The sequence below is a fragment of the Cryptomeria japonica genome, chromosome 5 (genome assembly GCF_030272615.1).
Source record: "Cryptomeria japonica chromosome 5, Sugi_1.0, whole genome shotgun sequence".
NCBI lineage: Eukaryota > Viridiplantae > Streptophyta > Pinopsida > Cupressales > Cupressaceae > Cryptomeria > Cryptomeria japonica.
Window position 1 is genome coordinate 664,106,614 of NC_081409.1, and position 15,565 is coordinate 664,122,178.

Below are 15,565 nucleotides of genomic sequence, written 5' to 3' on the forward strand. Positions count from 1 at the left end.
ATTTTTCTTTATAGTCACTTGCAATAGTCAGAACATCTCTCAGAGTTATTATTTGTCTTTCAAGCTCTTGTTCATTATTCCGGGATTGTACCAAATTAGTTTTCAACATTCTTCAAATATACAACAAGATTTTATTCCTTCTTTCTATCCTCAATGTCTTTTGATATCCTCATAGTCAGGTCTTGCATTTCATTCTTCAAGAGTATGTTTTCTTGACTCGGTTTCTGACAATGTTCCTTGAGTGCATTTTCATCGTCCTGGTTTTGCAAAAGTTCCTTCCTCCTAGCTTGAGCTGATGATAACCTTTCTTGCAGGACATGAATGAATACATTAGAAATATTCAATTCATCTTGCATTTTTAAGTTCTTCATCCTTTCAGCATCATAATCCTCAAGTGCCATCTCAAGTTGCTTTTCCATAGCCATGTTTAATGATTATGAATTCTGGATCTTCCTCAAGTTGTTAAACTTTCTACGAGGCACCAAGCTCTGATACCAATTATTGGAATCCAAGAACACTGAGAGGGGGGGTGAATCAGTGTTCTGCCGGTAACATATGATTTTACCCTTTTATAACATACACATATAAATCGGTAAATGAAGAAAAATATAACTTGAAGTAAATAAACCAGCCACATGAATGAACACCTAGCACACAAAATTTATATGTAGAAAACCTCAAAGAGGAAAAACCACAGTGGGATTTGTGACCCACAATATCAATTCATTGGCCATATGAAAGATATTACATAGTATAGGGGCCTGCACATGTAGGAAGGCACACTTCCTAGAGCACATTGCTCAACACAAAAGAGTCTCACTAACTACAAGCTTCTACTGAGATAAAACAATAACGGTGAACTCACAAAATGCATTTGCAATGCCAAAAAGAGTTCCGGTTATAGCTATATTTTGTACCAGTTCATAAACCCTAAACACTTCTTTCTACCTGTATCTCCTTTCCTCCAAAAATGCTTTACAAACCATCTAAAGACCATTGCATGATATAAAATTCGCATACAAATTATCTACATACATATCCTTTGCATCATATGGTTCTACTACCTTGTCATACACACTCTTCTATATCACATATCACAATGACCTAATAAACTGACTTATATACCCTTTAAAAACAATATGCCTTATGCTGGCTTACAATATATTACAAAAGATGTACAATGTTGGCTTACAATGTTATTTATTCGGTTGGTAATCAAACACCGATTCCTCTTATTGTTTAGTAGTTTAACAAGTCTTCAATTTGCTAATTATTATTGTTACATGCAAGTAATAATTTCCATAATCGTCCCTGAAAAGAGATCGACTTAAGTCGATATGCAAAACAATAAATATATACTGAACTTACTTCATGTAGAGAGTCAATTTATATTGATAAAATGAAATGATCAATATAATTGATACAAATAGATACGGTGCTCATATTCTGATTTGTATAAACAATAATAAATATAAATTATGTATGTATAGATATTCGTATATATAATAATAATGACACTTATTATTATTACATATATTAATATGTATACATTCATATCAACGATAATATGCTTTACTTATACATATGACACTTCTCCGACCAAAGCTATAAAACATCAACAAATTTTCATGCATCTACATCATCAATCGGTAATCAAAATTGGAAAGCTTTATATGAAAAGGAATTCGATGATATGAAGAGAGAAGATGAATAATTTGAGCAACTTGAAGCACTATTGCATGTAATAAGATTGGTCATTTTACATCTAGATGTCCTGAAAGGAATTCAATATTTGAAGAAAGAGTTAGAATATCTTGTAAACCTAACCCTAGATATCAGAATAAGTATAAGTACATGAAAAATATAGATAAATCATGCTATATAGAAGATGAGGAATGCATTACTAATTCTGATGATGAGCCAATAAAAGGCATTGTTAGTGGTTCTGGCAATGGGAAGGAATGGGTGTTCTTGACTATCAAGGAAGATGATCTAAAACTAGAAGAGAATGTACCTAAAAAGAAGGCACTTGTTGCTAAAATTGAAGACACAGATGAATGGGTAATTGATAGTGGTTGTTCACATCATATGAGTGGAGATAAAGAGATGTTTATATCTTTGCAATAATTTGATGGTAGTCTAGTTGGATTTGGAGATGACAAAGCATGCATGATCAAAGGAAAAGGAACTATATCGTTGGATGGTAAGAACAATACTAACAATGTAAATCAGAGTTTATGAGAAGGAACCGGCAGTGGAAATGATTATATCTAAACCGGTAGCACCTTTACAAAAACAAAGTATTGAATACATTACTCTGGCAGTATCAGAGAATTCTATAGTAACTAAAGATCTGAGAAGAGGAACAAAGAGTCAGAGGACTCCTAGGTATGTGAGATTGTATCATTCAGAAGATCAAATCATTGGGGATAAAAGAAATGGAGTGATGACAAGAAGAAGAATGACAACTAATGAGTTATGTTTAATTTCACAAGTTGAATGGGTAACAGTAATTGAGGCATGTAAAGATGAATATAGGTTGAAATCTATGGAAGAAGAACTAGATCAGATTGAGAAAAATAAAAAATGGACTTTGGTTCCCTGACCTAAAAATAAGAATGTCATTGGAACTAAATGGGTTTTTAGGAATAAATTGAATGAGGATAATCAATATATAAGAAATAAAGCTAGATTGGTTTGTAAAAGATATTCTCAAAAGGAAGAAATTGATCACGAAGAGACTTTTGCACCTGTAGCTAGGATTGAAGCTGTAAGATTATTTCTTGCCTATGCTACTTATAAGACTTGTAAAGTTTATCAGATGGATGTTAAGTGTGCATTTTTGAATGGGGATCTTGATGAGGAAGTTTATATTGAGCCACCTGATGGTTTTTCACTATCAGATGATACAAACATGGTTTGTAGGTTAAGGAAAGCTTTATATTGATTGAAACAAGCATCTAGAGCTTAGTATGCAAGGTTGGATAAATATCTTTTGAAGCTTGGTTTTACTAAGGGTAATGCTAACAATAATTTATATTATAAGATCATTGATGATGATATACTGATTATTGAAGTATTTGTTGATGACATCATTTCTGGAGGTGAAGATATGTTATGTAAGGAATTTGCTAACAATATGGAGAGAGAATTTGAAATGTATATGAATGGTGAAATGAATTTTTTCTTAGGTTTGCAGATTACTCAGAATGATAAAGGTATTTTCATCTGTCAAACTAAGTTTGCTAAGGAATTGTTGAAGAAATTTGGTATGGGAGATTCTAAACCGGTAAGTACTCCTATGGTTACAAGTGAGAAATTGACAAGGAAAGATGTTTTTGCATTAGTAAATCCTACAAGATACAAAGCTATGATTGGAGGTCTGATTTATTTGACTCAAACTAGGCCTGACATAATGAATGATGTTTTTATTATATCAAGATTTCAGAGTAATCCTAGAGAAAATCATGAGAGTGTGGTGAAAATAATTTTTATATACTTGCAATGTACATCAGAATATGGTTTGTGGTACCCTAAGGATGATAACTTATCTTTATGTGCATATACAAATGTTGATTGGGCTGGAGATGTTGATGACCAGAAAAGTACTTCCAGTGGAGCTTTCTATCTTGGAAAGAAGTTGGTTTCATGGATCAGCAAGAAACAATCATGTACTTCTTTATCTACTGCTGAAGTTGAGTATGTTGTTGCTGCTACTAAATGTACACAGGTTTTCTAGATGAAGCAAATGTTCAAGGATATAAAGGTGGATTGTAATGGACTGGTAGTTATTCACTATGATAACTCTGTTGCTATTGATATATCAAAGAATTAGGTATTTCATTCTAAGACAAAGCACATATCTATCAAATACAACTTTTTGAAGGAAAAGGTGGAAGAAAATGAAGTTAGACTAGTTTATGTGAATGCTAAAGAGAAGATTGCAAATATTTTCACTAAACCTTTTTCTAAAGAATCATTTGAGTACTTTAGAGATAGATTAGGGGTTTCTGCCCCTCTGGTAGAGACTTGATTGATGCGGTTTGGCATAAGTCCGTTATGTATTATGAGAGATATTTTTCATTCCGACACTCATGTGGGGATGCTACTGCTTAGGGGGAGTAGTCAAATTTTTGATTTAGTGGTTTATGTTTTTGCTTTGATATTTTTGTCAGATTTGTAGCATTCATGTCAAAGGGGGAGAGATATTGATGTGAAAAAATAAAATAAAGATGAGAGATATTGATAGGGGGACAAATATATGAATAATTCAGAGATTTTTAGACATATCATTCACATGGGGAGTTTGGTCTTTTTTTTCAGCACCTCATTGCTACATTTGTATATGGGAGATTGTTGGTTGTCTTCCATTAGAGGAGACTTGTTTGGTATTTCTTGGTACTTAGATATTTTTCACATCTAGTTTTTCCATGAATTCTAAAGGGGGAGATTGTTGGCCATTTGGTAGAATTGATTATGTGTTGCATTGATGTTTTCTAATTGATGCCAACACTAGCTGTTTGGATGCTTTACCAGCACCATTCTCATCCTGATAGGTTGAGTGGTTTCTGGTTGGTCTGGATCCGACATGATCTGGTATGTTCTGATAAGATTTGGTTACAAAACTTGCTTATTCATGTTACTCATGTTCATATTCAGTCAGTTGGTTTTGGTCTGGTGATTGGATGGTATCTTGTTTGCTTAGAAGCTTGGCTTCTGGTTCCAGTGATTGTTTCACTAGCATAACATTTTGATGAAGATCATTGATGAATTACAAAAGTGGTGTTGGTACAGCTTCTCATGGATTTTTATGATGTTGTTGGTGATTATGTTCATGACTTGGCAGATGGAGATCATTGTTGTAGCATGTGGACCTATACTGGGTCTCGGTTGGTCTAGGTTATGGATCGGTTTAATGAAGCTTGTGGATTGGACTTCTCGATATGTTTCTGGGATATCTTATGTGTTGAGTATTATTTGTTTGGTCGAAGGCTAACATGTTTTGTTATTATGTAATTGGTTTATTGTCTAGTGGATGACCTAATTGTTTATGGTTGAGGGTTTGTATATATAGATGTAAGATCTCATTGTAGATCATCATGGTTATGGTCATGGTCATAGGAATTGGAAATGGATATGTAATGTGTGAATAATGTAATATCGTTCAGGGAGAGAATTTGGTCGATCAGTGGAGATTGAATTGGGTTTATGTAAGAGGATTTAGTCATCTGGTATTGTGCTTAACCAAAACTGTACTCATGCATAGAAGATGCTATCTTTGCAATTCAACCTCTTCTTTAGATTGTAGTCTTGATTTCTATGTAGTCCGTGAGACTCCTTTTGTGATGAGCAGTGTGCTCTAGGCTGTTGACCTTCTTGCAAGTATAGGATCCTCAATTGGAATTCACATACTTACTGCAAAAGTATTATCTGACTATGGGTAGGCTTCCCACCATGGTTTTTCCCTTTACTGAGTTTTCCACTTATAAATATTAGTGTCATATGGATGGTATTTATTCTGTGATTATTGTTTATGCTAAATTGGTTTAACTGCCATTCCAGTATTTGGTTTAAGAATTTTGGTATTAATGTTTTGGGTTCGGGTATTAAAGTTTTTATTGCTAATGGTTTTGGTAATCCGTGACAACTGATTCACCCTGCTCTCTCAGTTCTCTCCAAGTTATTTGAACTATCTAACAATTGGTATTAGAGATTTAGTCCTCTATGTAGAAAGCTTAACTACTTGAGGAAGATCCTATGGCAACTAACAGTTCAAGTTCATCCAGATCATCTAGAGCTATCTTTCGAAGGGATATTCCTAGGCTTGATGGAACAAATTACACAATATGGAAGATTCAATTGGAGACTCATTTGAGATGTCTTGGCAAGGAGATTTGGGAGATCACACAAAATGGCGTCACACTTTATAATTAGGTATCTGGAAATCCTCCTTTGACAAACCTAGATAAGGCGCTTGAGAATGATTGTAGAGAAAGAGAAGCCCTATTGTGTGCACTTTCTGATTAGCAAATAATGGGATTGACCGACAAATCATCTGGAAATGTTATATGGAATAAGTTGGAGACTCTTAATGAAGGTGACCCTATAGTGAATATTGGTAAACTTGATGGTTATCGGGTGAGATATGAAAACGTGAAGATGGAAGAAGACAAAATGATTACTGCATTCATGGAAAGGGTAGATGAGATTTTTATGGGAATTCAATGTTGTGGTGGAACTTTGAGCGAATATTAAATGGTTTCTAAAGTCCTGAGAGCCCTACCTTTGGTTTACAAAATGAAGGCTACTACTATTAATAAGTTGAGAACAATGGCTAATACATCTTTCAATAGAGATACCTTGGTTGGGAAATTATATACTTTTGACCTTGAAGAATTTGGACCTTCATGAGCTATGAAGTTTGGATTGGATTTTCATGCATCTGCATCATCAACCTGTAAGCAAGACTTGAAAGATTTATATGCAAAGGAATTGGATGATATGAAGAGAGAAGATGAAGAATTTGAACAACTTGAAGCACTATTTGCTAGAAGAGTACCTAAAGGACTAGTAGAAAGTAAGTATGAAGGAAAAGAACCTTTTAAATGTTTTGCATGTAATAAGATTGGTCATTTTGCATCTAGATGTCCTGAAAGGAATTTAAGATTTGAAGAAAGAGTTAGAATATATTTTAAGCCTAACCCTGGATATCAGAACAAGTATAAGTACAGGACAAACATAGACAAGTCATGCTATATAGCAGATGAGGAAGGCATCACTAATTTTGATGATGAACCAACAAAAGACTCTACTAGAGGTATTGGCAATGGGAAAGAATGGGTGTTCTTGACTATCAAGAAAGATGATCCGGAACTGGAAGAGAATGTACCTAAAGAGAAGGCACTTGTTGCTAAAATTGAAGACAAGGATGAGTGGGTAATTGACAGTGGTTGTTCACATCATATGAGTGGAGATAAAGAGAAGTTTCTATCTTTGCAAAATATTGATGGTGGTCTAGTTAGATTTGGAGATGAGAAAGAATGTATGATTAAAAGAAAAGGAACTATATCATTGAATAGTAAGAACAATACTGACAATGTTTACTATGTTGAAGTTTTAAGCCATAATATTTTGAGTGTAGGATAATTGGTGGATAAGGGATTTCAATTACAGTTCAAGGATGGAAAATGCAAAATCATTAACAAATCTGGTTTGGAGATTGCAATCGGTACATAGACAAAATGTAATATATTTCATTTGAATTTTGATGAGAAGACATATTTGATTACACAGATTGATGAGAGTTGACTATGGCATAAAAGGTTGTGTCATGTGAATTTTGATTGCATTGCAAAGATCAATTCAAATAAGGTAATTAGAGATATACCTAATATTATGAAGCCCTATACTCTGGTCTGTAAAGAATGTCAAATGGCTAAAAAGGCCAAAATGTCTTTTAGGAGTATTCAAGATAAATTTAATGATGTTCTTGATCTTATTCATACTGATTTGTGTGGCCCTAGTAGAGTTAAAAGTTTTCAAGATGATAGATATTTCATGCTAATCATTGATGACTATTCTAGAATGATGTGGGTTACTTTTCTAAAGGAAAAATCTGAGGCATTTGAAAAATTTAAAATCTTTAAGGCTAAAGTGGAAATTGAGACAAGATTGAAGATTAAATGTCTGAGGTTAGATCATGGTGGAGAATTCACATTCATTGAGTTTAATAAATTTTGTGAGAAGCATGGTATAAGGAGACAATTTTCTGCTCCTCAGAGACGTCAGCAGAATGGAGTTGTGGAAAGGAAGAACAAAACTATATTTAATGTGAGTAGAACAATGATGATGGAAGATATTATACCTCATATCTACTGGATAGAAGCAGTGAGCATAGCGGTTTATACATTCAACATAGTACATATCAAAGGAGAAACCCGTAAGACACCTTATGAATTGTGCCTTGTCAATACACCTACAGTTAAGTATTTCAGAATCTTTGGTAGTAAATGTTATATCAAGAGAGATGATATTATTGGAAAATTTGATCCTAGATGTGATGAAGGCATATTTCTTGGTTATTCTAATGAAAGAAAGGCATATACACATTATAACAAGAAATTGTAGAGAATTGTGGAGAGTGCTTTAATGTCAAAGTGGATGAGCTAAATAGAGGTCAAATAAGAGTTTATGAGAAGGAACCAATGGTGGAAATGATTATATCTGAACTGGTAGCACCTTTACTCAAACAAAGTATTGAATCATTTACTCCGAGAGTATCAGAGAATTCTACAGTAACTGAAGAACTGGGAATAGGAATAAAGAGTTGGAGTGATGCAGAGGCCTACCTAAAATCTTAATGACAAGCCCAAACAAGGTTAGGATAGTAACCCCTTAACTACTCACAAGGGTCCTGCAAGGAAGGACTCTACACCTTGGATGAAACTACACACACAGTCACTAAGCTTAGGCCTACTCAAGATGAGTAAAAAAGCCTCAATTCCTTGAAAGTACCTTACCGGTGACCCCTACTCTTAGGGCTTAGGAACTAAGCCAACACATAACATCTAAGACCTCTTCCAAGTAGTGGTTTTGGTCTTGGGTGCAAATTCCTTATACTTTCTTTATAAACCTACCCCTTCGGCTAATAGCCCTTCTATACCGGTATTTTGGCTTTAACTCAAAAATATTGCACACACCCATACAAAAAAATTATCATTTCAAATACTCTTTTGGAAGTTATACTGATCCCCAAAATGGTTTGGTTAGATTTGCAAATATAAGGTCTATTCCCTTGAGAGGCTAAGAGACCTAATAGGGGCAATTAGCCCTACTTTCTAAAGAAACTACCTTTACCGGTAGACCTAATGAAAAATAACCTTAATGAGCATGTTGGGGGTAGTGAGAAACTTCTAATTCCAAGGTTGCACACCTAGAATCCATCGCTAAGATAAATGATGATGACTATCCTAAATCTTGTCCTAGGTAGTCACATAGAGATGCCTACCTAATCCTGCCCTTTTCTCCACACAACAAAGTCTCTCTTGCAACAAACCAAGAAAAAACTAAAATAAAAAGGCTTATCCTGCATCCCTCCAAATTAAGAGTCTTATAATGGATTGGAGTGCAAGATAAAGCCATTTTGGTTCAAAAACCCTCTCCAAAGCCTCAATTTCTAGGTTACCATCAGTAGAATGGAGGGTTTTGTAATGCCCCACCAGGAACCCTAAAGGAAAACAACACAACGAGGCAACTAAAGGGTGAAATATTTTTATTTTTTTTAAAAGATTAAGTGCATTCATTATAACCGTTGCATGTCTAATAACATAGCGGAAGACTAACACATGATTTCCTAAGGGTTACCAACGATGATTAATTCACAAATTATATTAACACCATGGTTAATCCAATTGTCCATTTAATTAGATAAAGTAAATGCTTAAGTTCAAAACAACACATACATCTAAATTCCATAATGAAAGAATCAAAGTATTCCAATGCATTTATTTATCCATAAATCATTTATACATAAGATCAAAGCAACTGAATTAACATACATTCTACTGACATAATATTACGATATCCATAAATACACGGCTCCCAAAAATACCACGGAATCCAAAGTTACAATATCAAGGTTACATAAAAGTCTTATACAATGACCACAAGGTCTCAATTGAACATTGATCACGAACATGAGTTGGTACATGAACCACAAACCAAGAAACACCAGCGAAGCCTTTCTTCACCTGAAGATACAATCCAGAACATCCGATGGGAAGTGGCACTACCACCCGACCATTTGATCCTGAAATGGAACCACCCCACCGTGCTAGAAGATAGTAGAAAACCCTCAAGCAAGCAAAATAAGACAAGTACAAAGGAACTACATGACTCCGCAAACATCCATGTGACTCAACTCACAAACACTAGTGACTCTAAGAAGAGAGTGTCATCGCATAGCTTGATGGTTACCATGGTAGGCCTCCTAGGTCCCGGCTCTCTATCTTGGCAACCTCTCTCAGCTTCCGGCTCCAACTATGTTTCATGCGGACCCTACCAATCCTTTCGTGAAGACAAGGTGGTAAGTTTTCCATTCCTGGCCTTCTCGTAATGTTATGAGCCTTGTACAAGCACTTCACCTATGCATGAGGTACATTATCTTAATTAATATTTATTTCACTCCCCCCCAATATATTATTAGGTTATCACTTTTTAACTAACTTTCAATGGGTTATCCTGTCATCCACTTCAGGCACAGCCCCTGCTCGAAAGCCACTCTCTCTCATAAGACACTAATAGGAAAGGTCTCTCTACAAGAACTCTATGGTGAAACAGATAGCCATAACTAATCCTGACAAACCACAGGTGAAGGATACACAATCACTAACCCAAGATTGACCATTTGGACAAAACACATAATGGCTCACATCAATAAGGTTATACCACAACACCTGACCAAGGAGATATAATAACATAGGACATAATGAAAAATCAACCAGAATTGCAACAGAATTAAGCTTGAATGCAAACACCATTTACACAAGATCCTAATACATACAATCTTTTCTTAAAACAACCAAAAGCATAAATAACTTGCAATTAAAGATTTTCTAGACAATAAGAAAATACAACTATTTTAATACAAAGAAATCAATCCGTCATTTGTCCAATAAAGTTAAATAAAATCATATAAAAATTAACCCCTAATTATATGTTCATAATTAATCATGATTAATTTACAAATAAACTCGATTAGATTATATCAATAATCTAAATTAAATTCCAAATTCCAAATTATATATAATAATATAATATAATTACATAAATATATATATTCTACGAATATAATATTATATAATTGTATCAAATTAAAATATATAATAAAAAGAAGATTTAATTTTGAAATATCTTTCATTTCCAAAATAACATAATTAAAACCACAGAAAATACTATATATATATATATAATATTATTATTATTATTATTATTGATCGGTAAGAGGCCGAGGCCAAGAATTTTATTAATTATTATGAAGTTTACAATACTCCACTCGTGCGGGCGCCGGTAGGAAAGAGTGGAGGCGAGAAAACCTCCGACCTTGCCCAAGACCATAGTCCAGCTAGTCCTGACTTAATATACAAAAAATTCCAAATTTTAATACAAAACCACCCCAGGCCAGGGTGATTAGGAGGGGGTGTTTCTATTTTACCCCTCCCTTACAAGCCCTAATTTACAAATTTTAGAAATCATTTGTCCCTTAACTTCCACTTGCATGGCTCTGAAGATGTTCTTTGGTTGTAAATACTATCCCTTAATTGCTCAAGATATACTTGTTTGGCTTGCATGGTTGGTAATTTAAACACTAGGCAGATATGTTAGTATCAATCAATCCTTTATCATAAATGAAATTTTAATTGTCCATCTAGAGAGATCCTTAAGTAAAGTATCCTATGAAACCTATCCTCCCAGAATATACATAAGAGATGTAAAACTTAAAACTGAGTGATTAACCAAGACTCCATCAGATAAGGGATCTCCAACTTACCGACTCTTGTTAATGCTCCTGGATGTGCTCCTTGAGAAGGAGGAGATCTAGGCTACAATAAAAATAGTAGGTAAGTGGGATTCAATCAGTCCCTCTTCCCTTTCCCCATCATTTCTAACAGAGAGGATGACAGAGTATCATTATACCCTGCAGGATATAAATTTTTGTCCAGACCCCGAGTTTTGCATGTTAGCTTCCTTTAAACCATAGTCTTAAGATATGATAGGTTAGTGGTACTAGAATTACTCTCATTGATACGCATTCTAAAATATATATCATCAGTGTGAGTAAATACTAGTAAATGCATACGTTCAAGTGCTTTGCTAGTGTCTGAAGTAAATATACAATTTACTGGGTATACAGAACAAAATGCTACAATATGACTACATAAACATTTGTCTTAAAGATTCGATACACACTACTATTTTACCCCAATCATTGTTAACTATAGGTAAATTCCTGTTTACTAGATTTAGTAAACAGCTTTAAAACACCAGAATAATCAAACATTAGTGGAGAAAATATCTCCTGCAAAGTGACCCTGATCTGTTATCCGGAGTGATACCCTATTAAGACTGAAGATAAGAATATTAGAATGTGATGTGGGAGAGGAATGAAGTAAGCATCGAAGACTGCATATTTAGAAAAGGCACAAACAAAATTTTTTCCTTACTTTAAGTAAATATAGTTATATAGGTAGATGCTCATGAATAATCTTGAAGGATAACCGAGAGTATATATATATATATATGTATATATATATATATATATATATATGTATATATATATATATGTATATATATATATGTATATATATATATATGTATGTATATATAGTTGTATATCTATATATGTGTATATATATATATATATGTATATAAATATTTATATATATATATACATATACATATGTTTATATGTATATATATGTATATATATATAAATATTTATATAAATGTTTTTATGACAATATATGTGAATATATCATGAGTATATATATATATGTGTGTGTGTGTGTGTGTGTGTGTGTGTGTGTGTGTACATATATATGTCTATATATATATGTATATATACATATATATGTCTATATATATATGTCTATATATATATATATATATAAGTATGAAAATATGTATGTATTTTTGAAATTTCTGAGTATATATCTATAGAACGAGATTGTGCTAATGAAGGCCATAGGATGACTATTGAAAACTGAGACTACCAATAAATGTATGAAAACCCTTATAAACACAGCCTCAACGCATAATTAACACTTCCCCCTTTTTAACCTAGAAACATAAGAAAGACTCAGGAGAGTAGATTTCTACAGAAAAACAAAGATTGAAACATCCATATTATGCCTTTATATAATCACCTATCTATATATTCCTTATTGATAAATAGCTTCATGTCTTTGTAAATCAAAAAGCAGCAAGAGGCAAAAAACCATCTCAAGTCGAAATCGAAAAGTTTTGAAATATCATCTATGCAACATTCCTTCTCAAAAAGGATAACAGGGCGTTAAGCATATTGCCTCTAAGTATTCTATAACTACTTAAAACAAAAAGATTATTTCTGATAACGTGACCTCATCCTTGAAGAATGCCGTTCTAGGGGCCTTCATCCTTTCTTGCTCAGCTTGTGGGGGAGGTGAGGCCCAGAGCCCTCTGGTGCATCTGCTGAGAGGGCAATAGGGGAACGAGGGAGAGGCATATGATCAGGAATGATCATGATATTTTCTGCCTCCAGATAGTTCTGCAACCACTTCTCCCTTGGGGGTTTCTTAACTTGGAGAATCCAAGAGAGAAATAGGAAATTCCTACTTTTGACAGAGCACAGAGCTTCGAAAGCCACCAGGTCTTCAATTACCAAAATAGGGGAGCGAGGGACCGGATTATTTTTCCTGATAAGGACATCATAGTCCCGTGGTGTGGGAGCTGTGAGTTCTTCATCTATATTAACCATAACCCGTTCCAATTCACCAAGAATGTCTTTAATGAAGACCTTCTTACATAATTTCACCACCGTGTCCCTATCCCTCTCAAAATGCATTGCAAGGGCTGGAAACATTGCTACAATATCCGAGTTTTCTCTGGTTTGGTCCTCGTTCATAATGAAATCCCTCCCAAGAAATTTCATTATTGCGCTAGAAGTCAAAGGGTTCTGTTGGACAAGAATACCTCTTAGCCTTTCGTCCTTAATCTCACCGATGAAGGCCATCTGACGTTTCAGCCCCAAAAGCCTGAGCGTTGTATCCATTGTTGCTTAGTAGGAAGAAACTTAGCATTCCAAAATAGGACTCACACTCTTAAAGCTGCATAATGAGCAACTACTAAAGAGTAAATACCAAACATGGAGTGTAAATTTCAAGGCGCAAGATCATTAATATTAACCCCTACAACCATCAAGCATATGGTACCTCAACTGTCCCATCACTGCAGAGACATAAACTCAACTTCACAAAGAGCCGTCAAAAGGCCTTGATTGAGAAAGGAAGCTGACATGTGATGTCCGACAATAATGTTTCATACAGCCACTGAAGCTCTCCAACTATAGGGGTTCGGACAAATGGAAAATATAGCGACAGATACCTAGATAGGCTTAAGTCTTAGAGGAAGGCCTTCTTTACATTAATAATATTAGCTTTATATCCATGCTGCATATACTTAGATGAGATATGAAATCATGTTTATAAACCTATACTTATTTAATGTATGGATTAGTCTTCTGCTAATCCTCAAGCTTATCTAGACATGACAACGGGGCAATAAAGCTACATTTAGGTATAGCCCAGTAAGAAAGGAAAATGATGCTAATTAAATCACAAAGTATCTGTATGATTTAGAGCCTATCTGAGTGAAGGTAGGAGGAGATATTCCTAGAGGATTAAATAAATAACTGAATATTTAAACAATGGCTCTGAGAGTATTTGGATAAGCGGTTTTAGAGGATTTGAGCAATTAGAGATGACTCTAAATCTAAAGATAGACTTGCTGGGATCCGAACCTATCTAGATATAAATATGCTTGAAAAAATATATGTTTATATATATAAGTCTATATCTTAATAAATATGTATATATATATGAAACTATACATGAATATATATTTATATATATATGTAAATATATATATATATATAAATATATCAATCTCAAGGACATATATGTGTGTGTGTGTGTGTGTGTGTGTGTGTGTGTGTATGTATATATATATCTGAAGAAATATATGTGTGAATGTATGTAAATACATACCTTCAGGCATGCATACATCCATACATACATACATATAATTGTATATCTGTATTTGTGTATTTATGTATGAATGTGTGTATGTGTTTGTATCTATGTGTATACACACACACACACATATATCCATACATGTATATATATACTATATATATGCATACATCCATATATATATATTAGAGAAAGTTTGAGGTCGCCTCGAATCTCCTTATAGATCTAAATATGGATATGTAACCTATCTAGATATGCCTAGATATATGTATAAGATTAATGATAATCTGAACTGTAGGGATCAAGGGAAGGTTTGAGTATGGAGCTAGACCAGAGTAACTAAGATCCAAACACGCAAGATGTGAGGGGGCCATGAAGACAGATCTTGTCTTAGGTTGGCATAGACAGGAGCTTGATGCCATTAACCCCCAAGTTGGCTAGCTCATCCGCCCTTTTATTACCTTCCCTATAGATATGATTAACTATAAACCTATCAAGACCTTTGCATAGGTCTATAGCCTTTGATAGCAAGGTGTTAAGTTTCCAATTGGGCATGCTTCCTTTTCTTAGAGCATTGACAATTATAGCCGAATCTCCCTCAATATCTAAGCATTTAGCTTCAAGTTTCCTGCATAAGAGCAAGCCTTCCACCAAGGCCATCAATTCTACCCAGTTGTTTGTGTTGATGCTAGCCGGAGAGGCAAGGGATGCTATTTCCTTACCTTCCCAGTTATGAACAACGCATCCTATCCCGACTTGCCCTGGGTTGCCCTGGGCAG